Source organism: Vombatus ursinus, unplaced genomic scaffold (genome assembly GCF_900497805.2).
Source record: "Vombatus ursinus unplaced genomic scaffold, bare-nosed wombat genome assembly UNPS02014768.1, whole genome shotgun sequence".
NCBI lineage: Eukaryota > Metazoa > Chordata > Mammalia > Diprotodontia > Vombatidae > Vombatus > Vombatus ursinus.
The window spans coordinates 34,430,539-34,441,078 of record NW_020954546.1 but is presented as its reverse complement, the minus strand read 5'-3'; positions in this window follow the sequence as shown (position 1 = coordinate 34,441,078).

Genomic DNA, 10,540 nt, shown 5'->3' with positions numbered 1-10,540 from the left:
AACTTGCTCAGCCTTTCCCCGATTGATGGGCATCCTCTCAATTTCCAATTCTTTGCCAACACAAAAAGAGCTGCTATGAATATTTTTGTACATGTAGGTCCTTTTCCCATTTGTGTGATCTTTTTGTTATAAAGCCCTAGAAGTGCTGTTGCTGGGTCAAAGGGTATGCACATTTTTATAGCCCTTTGGGCATAGTTCCAAATTGCTCTCCAAAATGGTTGGATCATTTCACAACTCCATCAACAAAGCATTAGTGTTCCAATTTTCCCACATCTTCTCCAACATTTATCATTTTCCTGTTTTGTCATGTTGCCCATTCTGATAGGTGTGATGTAGTACCTCAGAATTGTTTTGATTTGCATTTCTCTAATCAATAGTGATTTAGAGCATTTTTTCATATGACTATTGATGGCTTTAATTTCTTCATCTGAGAACTGTCTATTCATATCCTTTGACCACTTATCTATAGTGCTTTTAATCATCTCAGACTTCTCCCTGATGCACAATTCTATATTGCAATATCAATATTCTGAAACTCACCGAGTAACTAAAATTTCCAAGGAATCAAAATTACAGGTTACCCAAAAGGCAATGGAGACACAAATGGTGGCAGGAAGCATAGCAGAGGCTGCCATGTATTACAAATTACTCACACAAAGCAATCAATCATTCTAGTCATGTGTAGGCAGTGAAGGATGGCATACAACTAGCCCATAAGCTGCCCTGTAGCTACATGACATCAAAAAGAGATGGAGAGGAGAAAAAAAAAAGGTGGGGAGGAAGACCCTTGGAATGTTTAATGAATTTATGTGAACACATGGATTAGAGTGGCAAAGGAGGACAAGGTGTGGATGGGCTTCAATTTGCACCGTTGGAAGGAGCCCTCACCTCAAGGAGGTCACAGTGCCATTGAAGTGCTGAAATAGGTATAGGGCCTTTTCTCTTCTTCTTGTTGAAATCTTTCTCTTCTTCCAAGTCTCAGCTTGGGAACCCCCTACTCCATGAAAAACAACAAGATGAATTTATTAAGGCCTACTATGTTGCTGGGCACTTTGCTAAGTTCTGGCTAAACAAAGAAAGGGAAACAATCTCTGTTCTCAAAGAGCTTAAAATTAACTACAAATGTAGAAGATATTTTTGTTATTGTTGAGTTGTTTCAGTTGTGTCCAACTCTTTGTGATCCCACTGGGGGTTTTCTTGGCAAAGACACTGGAGTAGTTTGGCATTTCCTTCTCCAGGTCATTTGACAGATGAGGAAACTCAGGCCAATAAGGTGAAGTGACTTGCCCAGGGTCACACAGCTAGTAAGTGTCTGAAGCCAGATTTGAACACAGGAAGATGACTATCCACTCTATTTTCCATTCTATCCACTGTACCCATATAAGAAATAGCCAGGGTAAATCAGAGGTAGTCACAGAGGGAAGGCACTAGGAATGTGGGAGAGTTCAAAAAGCTTATTGAAGAAGGTGAGATTAGAGTTGAGTCTTGAAGGAAGCATTAAGCCTTTTCTTGATTCTCCCAGCTAAGTCTCCTCTCTCACTCTAGAGCATGATGAGCTTAGGGTTCAAAGATCTGAGTTCAAATATCCATTCTGTCACTTGCTGCTTGTGTGATTCTGGATGATTCCTTAACCTTTATGAATTTCAGTTCTTACTTCTGTAGAATAAGGAGGCTGGAAGAATTACTAAGGCCTCTTCCAGCTTCAGGTCTAAGATCTTGATTTCTCCTTTCTCCCTATCAAGTCATACCTTCTATTAAGCTCATTTGTGTAGACGATACATGTCCCCTCGGGGCAGAGTCTATCTCCAGTGCCTTAATAAAGAAGAAGAATAATAATAGCTAGCATTGTTATAGCACTTGAAGGTCTGACAAAGTAGACCCTTTCCCAACAACAACCCTCTTATTTTTTGGCTAGACCTCAGATTTCATTGCTTATAGTACGGGGAGTTCCTGTTGAGGAATTTCTGCTACCAATGCAGATTTATATCTTCTCTTCAACTTTCAGTCTTAAAGATTTGTCTGGGGGCTACTTAATCAGTAGCCATTAACTCTCAGCGGTAACATTTGAACCCAAGTCTTCCTGACTCTGAGACCAGTTCTTTATCCTCTGTGTAATGTTGCCTTTTGGAAATGTCACTATTTTCACTTCCCAGGTCTTCTGATTCCAAGTACACTCTGCCAGATAGCCTCTCATACAGAGGATATTACATCAATTTTGGTAAATTTAATTATTTTTGATTTATAGTCAGATCATTTTCTGTTAAGTTCTTTTTCAGTCATGTCTAACTCTTTGTGACCCCATTTGGGGTTTTCTTGGCAAAGATCCTGGAGCGGTTTGCCATTTCCTTCTCCAGCTCATTTTACAGATGAGGAAACTGAGGCAAATAGGGTTAAGTGACTTACCCAGGGTCACATAGCTAGTAAGTGTCTGGATTTGAACTCAGGAAGATGAGTCATCCTGACTCCAGACCTAGCACTCTATCTACTGTGCCACCCAGCTACCACTAGTCAGATTATAGGCTCATAGTTTTAGAGCATAGAGATTATGAAGACGAACCTTGTTCATTTTATGAATGGGGAAACTGTAACTGGGAGATGTTAACACGACTTGTCTAACAAGGTCAACAAATCTCATTCTTATCTCAAATACTTTCTATGGAAAATGCCAGAGTCTCACTGCCTTGACCTTCAGGAAGTTTTGCTGTCAGTCCTTATGAGTAACAGCACTGATGGTGATTATAGCAACAAAGGTTCTCAGTCATGGTTACACCATACCAGGTCAAGGTGCACTGATTTTGTTGTCAGTATTCAGTAGCATGGAGCCTTTCTTCAAGGCTTGACAGGTGGCATGGAGGCTTTCTAAAGAACGCTCCTCCATTTCTTCCTGGGGAATGTCCATGGACCCATGAGTGGTGTCACCATCATAACTCCTAGTGCCAATGGTTTCAGATAAAGTCACTTTAAAGTGCTGGTAAGCTATCAGACTGGAAATCTTTGGAAGATGGACTGACAAGAGGCTGGCTGGGAAATCTAATTGCTCCTTAATATCACCTCTTCTGAGGTATTCTAGTCACTCTTTCTGGTGATAAGAAGGATAATTGGACACAGAGCAGTTTTTTTCTGACCTGTTTCTCTGATTCGGAAAGTCTTTATTCCCAGGTTTCTTTTTTCAAGGTGATTTTTACTGGGACCATGAGCTTGTGCAACCTAGCATGAGACATTTCTTGAGAATAGGAACTGTGTCTTTATTGGGTGACCACTTACCTGAGACATTGCAGACATTTATTGTTCAGATAGGAGTTGAATGAAATGACCTCTGAGGTTCCTTCCAACCTTGACATTGGGCAGTTCACAGCACATAGTACATAGTCTTGCATATTGAAATAACTAAATATTTTTTCAAAACGCTATGTACAGTCTTGTATTTCTTATAGTATATTCCCATACCACAATTTGTTTAGCCATTCCCCAGCTGATGTTTGTTTTCAATTCTTTGCTAAGACAAAAAGTGCTGGCATGAATGTGAAGCTTCCTTTCTCCAATTGTTCAGTCATTTTTCAGTCATATCTGACTCTTTGTGACTCCATTTGGGGTTTTCTTGGCAAGACACTGCAGTGGTTTGTCATTTTCTTCTCCTGTTCCTTTGAAAGATGTGGAAACTGAGGCAAAGAGGGTTAAGTGACTTGCCCAGGGTCACACAGCTATTAAGTGTCTGAGGACAGATTTGAATTCAAGAAGATGAGTCTTCCTAATTTCAGGCCCAGCACTCTATTCACTGTGTCACCTGGCTGCTTACTCATTCTCTAAACCTGCTACTTAATACTCAAATGCCTCAGGCAAGTCATTTAGCCTCAATTTCTTCACCTGTACATGATGAAGTTGGATTAGTTGATCTTGAAGTCCCTTCTAGTTCTAAATCCCCATGATTCAAGTAATTAAGGAGACACTTCAAATAAGTTTTAAACAGGGGTATGTTGGAGTCAGTTTGAATACACTAGCAAGAGCTGATTATTAAATTTTTAGTATGAGCATTTTATACTTTGGAAATTAGAAAGCCCTACCAATCAGGGCTTGATTTATTGTTTTGTTGATTATCTAGATTTAAGAAAGTGTTGGAGAAAACATTTAAACTTAAAAGTGTGTCCTGCACACAATTTTTTTATTTTGGTGAGGCAATTGGGGTTAAGTGACTTGCCCAAAGTCACATAGCTAGTGAGTGTTATGTGTCTGAGGTTGTATTTGAACTCAGATCCTCCTGACTCCAGGGCTGGTGCTCTACCCACTGTGACACCTAGCTGCCCCCTGCACACCATTTTTTTTTGGGGGGGAGAGCTGGTTGTTAAACATTTACCATCATACCACTGGCTTTAAAGCATGAGTCACAATTAGATAAACAGTGATGGAAGGGGCTAGTAAGGAGAGAAGACCTAGAGAACAACACGAGCAAAGGCAGAAACAGAAGAATATGTTCCTATAGAGGGGATAGCAAGCATCTAAGTTTGCCTAGAGAATAAGGTATATAGAGGGGAGTCATGTGACAAGACTGCTAAGATAGATTGGAAGTCATAGGTTACAGAGCTCATGGTGTAGGGGGACAAGAATTAGATTTGGAGTCAGAAGACCTGGGGTTAGTCCACTTACTATCTGTGTGACCTTGGGCCAGGAATTTAGCTTTCTAGGGCCTCAGTTTCTTCCCCTGTAAAATAAAAAATATTTATAAAATATTTGAGATCATATTTGTAAAAAAAAAGTGCTTAGTACAGTGCCTGGTATATGGTAGGTGCTATATAAATGTTTATTACCTGAAGTGAGGGGATTGATTCAACTAAATGATCTCTAAGATCTCATCTAGCCCTAAATGTATGATCATTGTTGTAGTTCAACCCCCTGATTTTACAGGTGAGGAAACTGAGGCTCAGAGCAGTAATATGACTTCCCTCAAGGTCACAAGGTAGGAGGAATGAGCTCCTGGAGAACTTTGAATGCCAGACTGAGTTCGGACTTGATTCTGTAGGCCCCGAGGAGCCATCATAGGTCTCTGAGCAGTGACTTGGGATGACATGATGTGATACAACCAGAAACAGGCATTAGGAAGATCAATCTGGCCCTTATAATCCTCAGCATAAAGGCACTTGGGCAGATGTTTATTTTGGTTGTGCTTCAAGAATCTTCAGAAACTACAGGCAAGTAAGTACTGGTGGAAAATGATTCAGCACTAATTCCTGGGGCTTTCTTTCCTACATAACTTCTCTCTCAGGGGATATCCCAAAGAAACGAGTGATCAGAAAGGAATGAACAGACTCAGGGAATATCCTAGATGTAGCAGCATGTGACTAATCTTGACCATCGACGGGAAAGTCTTGCTTGGATTTCAGCACTCCCTTCTATTCCCTCTCTGCAGCAGTGATGCTGACTTCACTCATGAGGATTCCTCTTTGAAAACTGGATGTTTATGAGTCTGTCCTTTGCTTCAAATATTTCCCTAAGGTCAGTCCTATGTTAGAACAGAAAGCAAAGGAGGCTAAGAAGCTAGTTTTCAATGGCATCCTGCCATCCCTTGGAGGAGACTAATCTGCCTAATACCCAATTCTGACCATATCACACATCATGTCAGGGTGTGAGTCTCAGGTACTTATCCTAGATGTTCCTGTCTTTGCCAGCAAATATTCAATGAGGTCCTATGCCTGGAGAACCACGGAAGTCAGTACTTATCTTGTAATACCATGTTTTATATTTACTTGTGGTCGTGTCTTATCCCCTTACTTATCCCCTTACATAAGCTCCATCAGGGCAGAGGCTGGGTCTTGTCTAAACTTTCTATGTCTTAATGCCTCCAATAGAGCTTTGCCTGTGGTAGGTGATTAATAAATGAATTGAGACAAATTGAATTGTGTCAGCCATACAACCCAGGCTTGTAGTCAATCTTATGGACTGAGTAGGAGCTATGAAGAGACTTCACTTTAAAGTAGAGGTTGTACATTGGAAATAACAACAACAACAAAACATGATACTAATTCATAGAAATTTAAAAACAATGTTTTTAATAGATGTGGCCATAGCAGATATTTACAATGTCCAAGCTACGTGGAATGAAAAGCTTTTTGAACTATAGAAAACTAGCAGAAGAAATCAAAATCATCTGGGAACTGGATAAAGTACATCATCCTGATTGCTACTGGAAGTGTATTAAGGGGAGACCCTTTTAGTGAGCCTTGAGAAGGTGAGCTTACATCCTAGTTGTTGTTGTTATTCAGTCATGTCTGACTCTTCATGACCCCATTTGGAGTTTTCTTGGCAAAGATACTCAAGTGGTTTTCCATTTCTTTCTCTAATTCACTTTACAGATGAGGAAACTGAGGCCAACAGGGTGAAGTGACTTGCCCAGTGTCACACAACTGGTAGGTATCTGAAACTAGGTGTCTGGGCAAATCATTCTACCCTATCTGCCTCAGTTTTCTCATCTGTCAAATTCATGGGAGAAGGAAATGGCAAACCACTCCAGTGTCTTTGCCAAGAAAACCCTAAAAAGGGTCACATAGAGTTGGACACAACTGAAAAAAAACAACAAGGCATGATTAGATGAGGGCTTATACCAGGGTAGGAGCAGTGTCTGAGAGAAAATAGATCTTTGCAACATATTGGATATGAAGAGGGGGGTGAGAGAGAGTACTATAGTTAAGGACGACACCTAGGGAGCATCTATCTAAAACCATCAGCAAGAATTATATGTAATGGGGATAAGCTAGATGTATTTCCAATAAAATCAGGGGTGAAACAAGGATGTCCATTATCACCACTTTTATTTGGTGTATTGCACTATTGTATTACAAATGTGAGTTTTAGCAATAAGAGGAGAAAAAGAAATTGAAGGTATTAGAAAAGGCAAAGGAGAAACAAAGCTAACTCTTTGCAGATGATATGATGGTATACTTAGAGAATCCTGGAGAGCCAACTAGAAATTGAAATTATTAACAACTTTAGCAAAATTTCAGGATACAAAATAAACTCACTTAAGTCATTAGCATTCCTATGTATTACCAACAAAATCCAGCAGCAAGAGATAGAAAGAGAAATTCCATATATGATACTTGGGAGTCTACCCGTCAAGACAAACCCAGGAACTATATGAACACAACTATAAAACACTTTTCACACAAATAAAGTCAATCTAAACAATTGGAAAAATATTAATTGCTCATGGGTAGGCCAAGCCAATATAACAAAAATGATAACTCTACATAAATTATTTATTTATTCAGTGCCATACCAATCAAGCTATCAAAAATTATTTTATAGAACTAGAAAAAGTAATAACAAAATTCATCTGGAAGAACAAAAGCTTGAGGATATCAAGGGAATCAATAAAAAGAAATGCAAAAGAAAGATCTCAAGGGACTAATGATGAAGCATTACCTTACCAGATCTCAAACTGTATTATAAAGTGGTACTTATCAAAACAATCTGGTTCTGGCTAAGAAATAGAGTGGTGGATTGGTGGAATAGATTAGGTACAAATTACATTATAGTAAATGACCATAGTAATCTAGTATGTGATAAACCCAAAGATCTAAGCTTTTGGAACAAAAACTCATTATTTGACAAAAATTGCTGGGAAAACTGGAAAACAGTATGGCAGAAACTAGGTATGGACCAACATCTCACACTGTATACCAAGATAAGGTCAAGATGGGTACATGATTTACACATAAAGGGTGATACCACAAGCAAATTAAGAGAGCATGGAAGGGCAGCTAGGTCGCGCAGTGGATGGAGCACCGGCCCTAAAGTCAGGAGGACCTGAGTTCAAATCCGGCTTCAGACCAAACATTTGACATGTACTAGCTGTGTGACCCTGGGCAAGTCACTTAATACCAATTGCCTAAAAACAAACAAAAAAAAGAGAGCATGGAATAGTTTATCTGTCAGATTTATTGATAAGGGAAGAATTTAGGACCAAAGAAGATATAGAGAGCAATATGTAAAATACATAATTTTGATTTTATAAAATTAAAAAAATTAAAATTATAAAATTAAAAATATAAAAATTAAAAAATATAAAAAAATTTGCACAAACAAAATCAATGCAACCACAATTATAAGGAAAGCAGAAAACTAGGGAAAAATTGTAACAAGTATCTCCGATAAAGGCTCATTTCTCAAGTATATAGAGAACTGAGTCAAATTTATAAAAATACAAGTCATTACCCAATTGATAAGTGGTTAAAGGATATGAACAGGCAGTTTTTAGACAAAGAAATCAAAGCAATCTATAGTCATATGAAAAAATGCTCTAAATCACTATTGATCAGAGAAATGCAAATTAACTCTGAGGTACCACCTCACACCTATCAGAGTGGCTAATATGACAAAAAAGGAAAATGTTGTATGTTGGAGGGGATGTGGGAAAACTGGGACACTAATGCACTGTTGGTGGAGTTGTGAACTGATCCAACCATTCTGGAGAGCAATTTGGATCTATGCCCAAAGAGCTATAAAACTGTGCATATCCTTTGATCCAGAAATACCACTGCTAGGTCTACATCCCAAAGGCATCCAAAAAATGGAAAAGAACCTATTTGTACAAAAATATTTATAACAGCTCTTTTTGTTCTGGCTAAGTATTGGAAACCAAAGGGATGCTCATCAATTGGGGACTGCATAAACAAGCTGTGGTATATAATTGTAATGGAATATTATTGTGGTATAAGAAATGACAAGCAGAATGATTTCAGAAAAACCTGGGAAGACTTACATGAATTGGTGCATAGTGAAGAGAACAGAATCAGGAGAATGTTGTACACAGTAGCAACAATATTGTTCAATGAAGAACTGTGAATGACTTAGCTATTCTCAGCAATCCAATGATCCAAGACAACCCCAAAGGACTAATGATGAAGCATACTATCCACCTCCAGAGAAAGAACTGCTATTGATTGAATACAGACTGAAGCATGCTATTTTTCAAATTCTTTCTTTTAATTTTTTCTTTTATTTCAGTCTTATACAAAATGACTAATATGAAAATGTTTTACATAATTGCACATGTGTAACCTATATCTGATTGCTTATCATCTCAGGGAGGAGGGAGGGGAGGAAAGGAGGAAAGGATAGAATTTGGAACTTAAAACTTTAAATAAAAATGTTAAAAAATTAGAAAAAAAGCATATTTTTGTATATAGCCTTTGTATTGCTTGATTATGTTTATATGATACCTAGTTCTCCTTCTTTCTCCCTTTTTTTTTTAAAGGCAGTTGGGGTTAAGTGACTTAAGTCCCCCTGACTTCAGGGCCGGTGCTCTATCCACTTAACCACCTAGCTGCCCCTCTACCTTTCTTTTGGAGGTGATAGGGAAAATAAATGATAATTTGATTTTTTTATATTAACCAATTATTGATAATTAACAAAAAAGGAAAAAGAATAAAAGGAAAGCTAGAAAGAATCATAGACAAGTAGGACAATCATGAAAGTTACATTTTGAATTGATTATATACTTAAAAGAAAAACGAACTGTATATAACGGAGACCCACAATTTAATGTATTTCCATCTTCCTCTGTAATCCTCTGTCTATAGAAATGCCCATTTATTTTGTGTTTGTTACGTTCAGAGTTTAAAAAATGAAAAAAAAAGTCCCATTTTGGCATACTTCCACTTTTCTAATCTTCTTATATGTTATGTTCCCCTCCTTCTCCACAAACTCTTTGATCCAGTGACACTGACCTCCTTGCTGTTATTCAAACAAGACACTCCATCTCCTGACTCCTGCTTGCTTTCCACCATGCCTGGGATTCTCTCCTCCCTCATTACCACTTCCTGGCTTCCCTGGCTTCTCTCAAGTCTCAGCTAAAATCCTACCTTCTATAAAAAGCCTTTGCTCCTCCCCTTTAATTGTTGATTATCTCCAATTTAACCTATATATAGTTTGATTGTACATAATTGTTTGCATGTCATCTCCTCCCCATTAGATTATGAACTCTTTGACTGTCATTTTCTTTATTTTAATTTTACTTTTCAGTTCCAAATTCTCTCCCCTCCAGTCCTACCCCTACTCATTGAGAAGGCAAGATATACAATAGCCATTATACTTATGAAGTCATGCAAAACATTTCCACATTAGCCATGTTGTGAAAAGAAAAAAAAAGCAAGAAAAATTTATTAAAAGAAAAACATGCTTTAATCTGCACTCAGAGTCTGTCAGTTCTCTATCTGGAGGTGGATAGCATTTTTCATCAAGAGTCCTTTTGGAATCAGCTGTCTTTTGCCTTTCTTTGTGTACCCAACACTTAGCACCGTGCCTGGACATCGTAGGTACTTAATAAATGTTTATTGACTGCTTAAAACTGCACTGAGACTTTTGGGATATTCTATACCTTTCACAAAATATTTGAAAAACAAGTTCATGGACCCTAGGTTAAGAACTCCTTGACTAGACAATCTCTAAGACCCCAAGTCCCATGATCCTGGGTGTCATGTACAGTATAGCTTCGAGGTAAGACAATGGCCTCTGTAGGTCCCTGGATGATGGTTGCTGTAGGATTCTC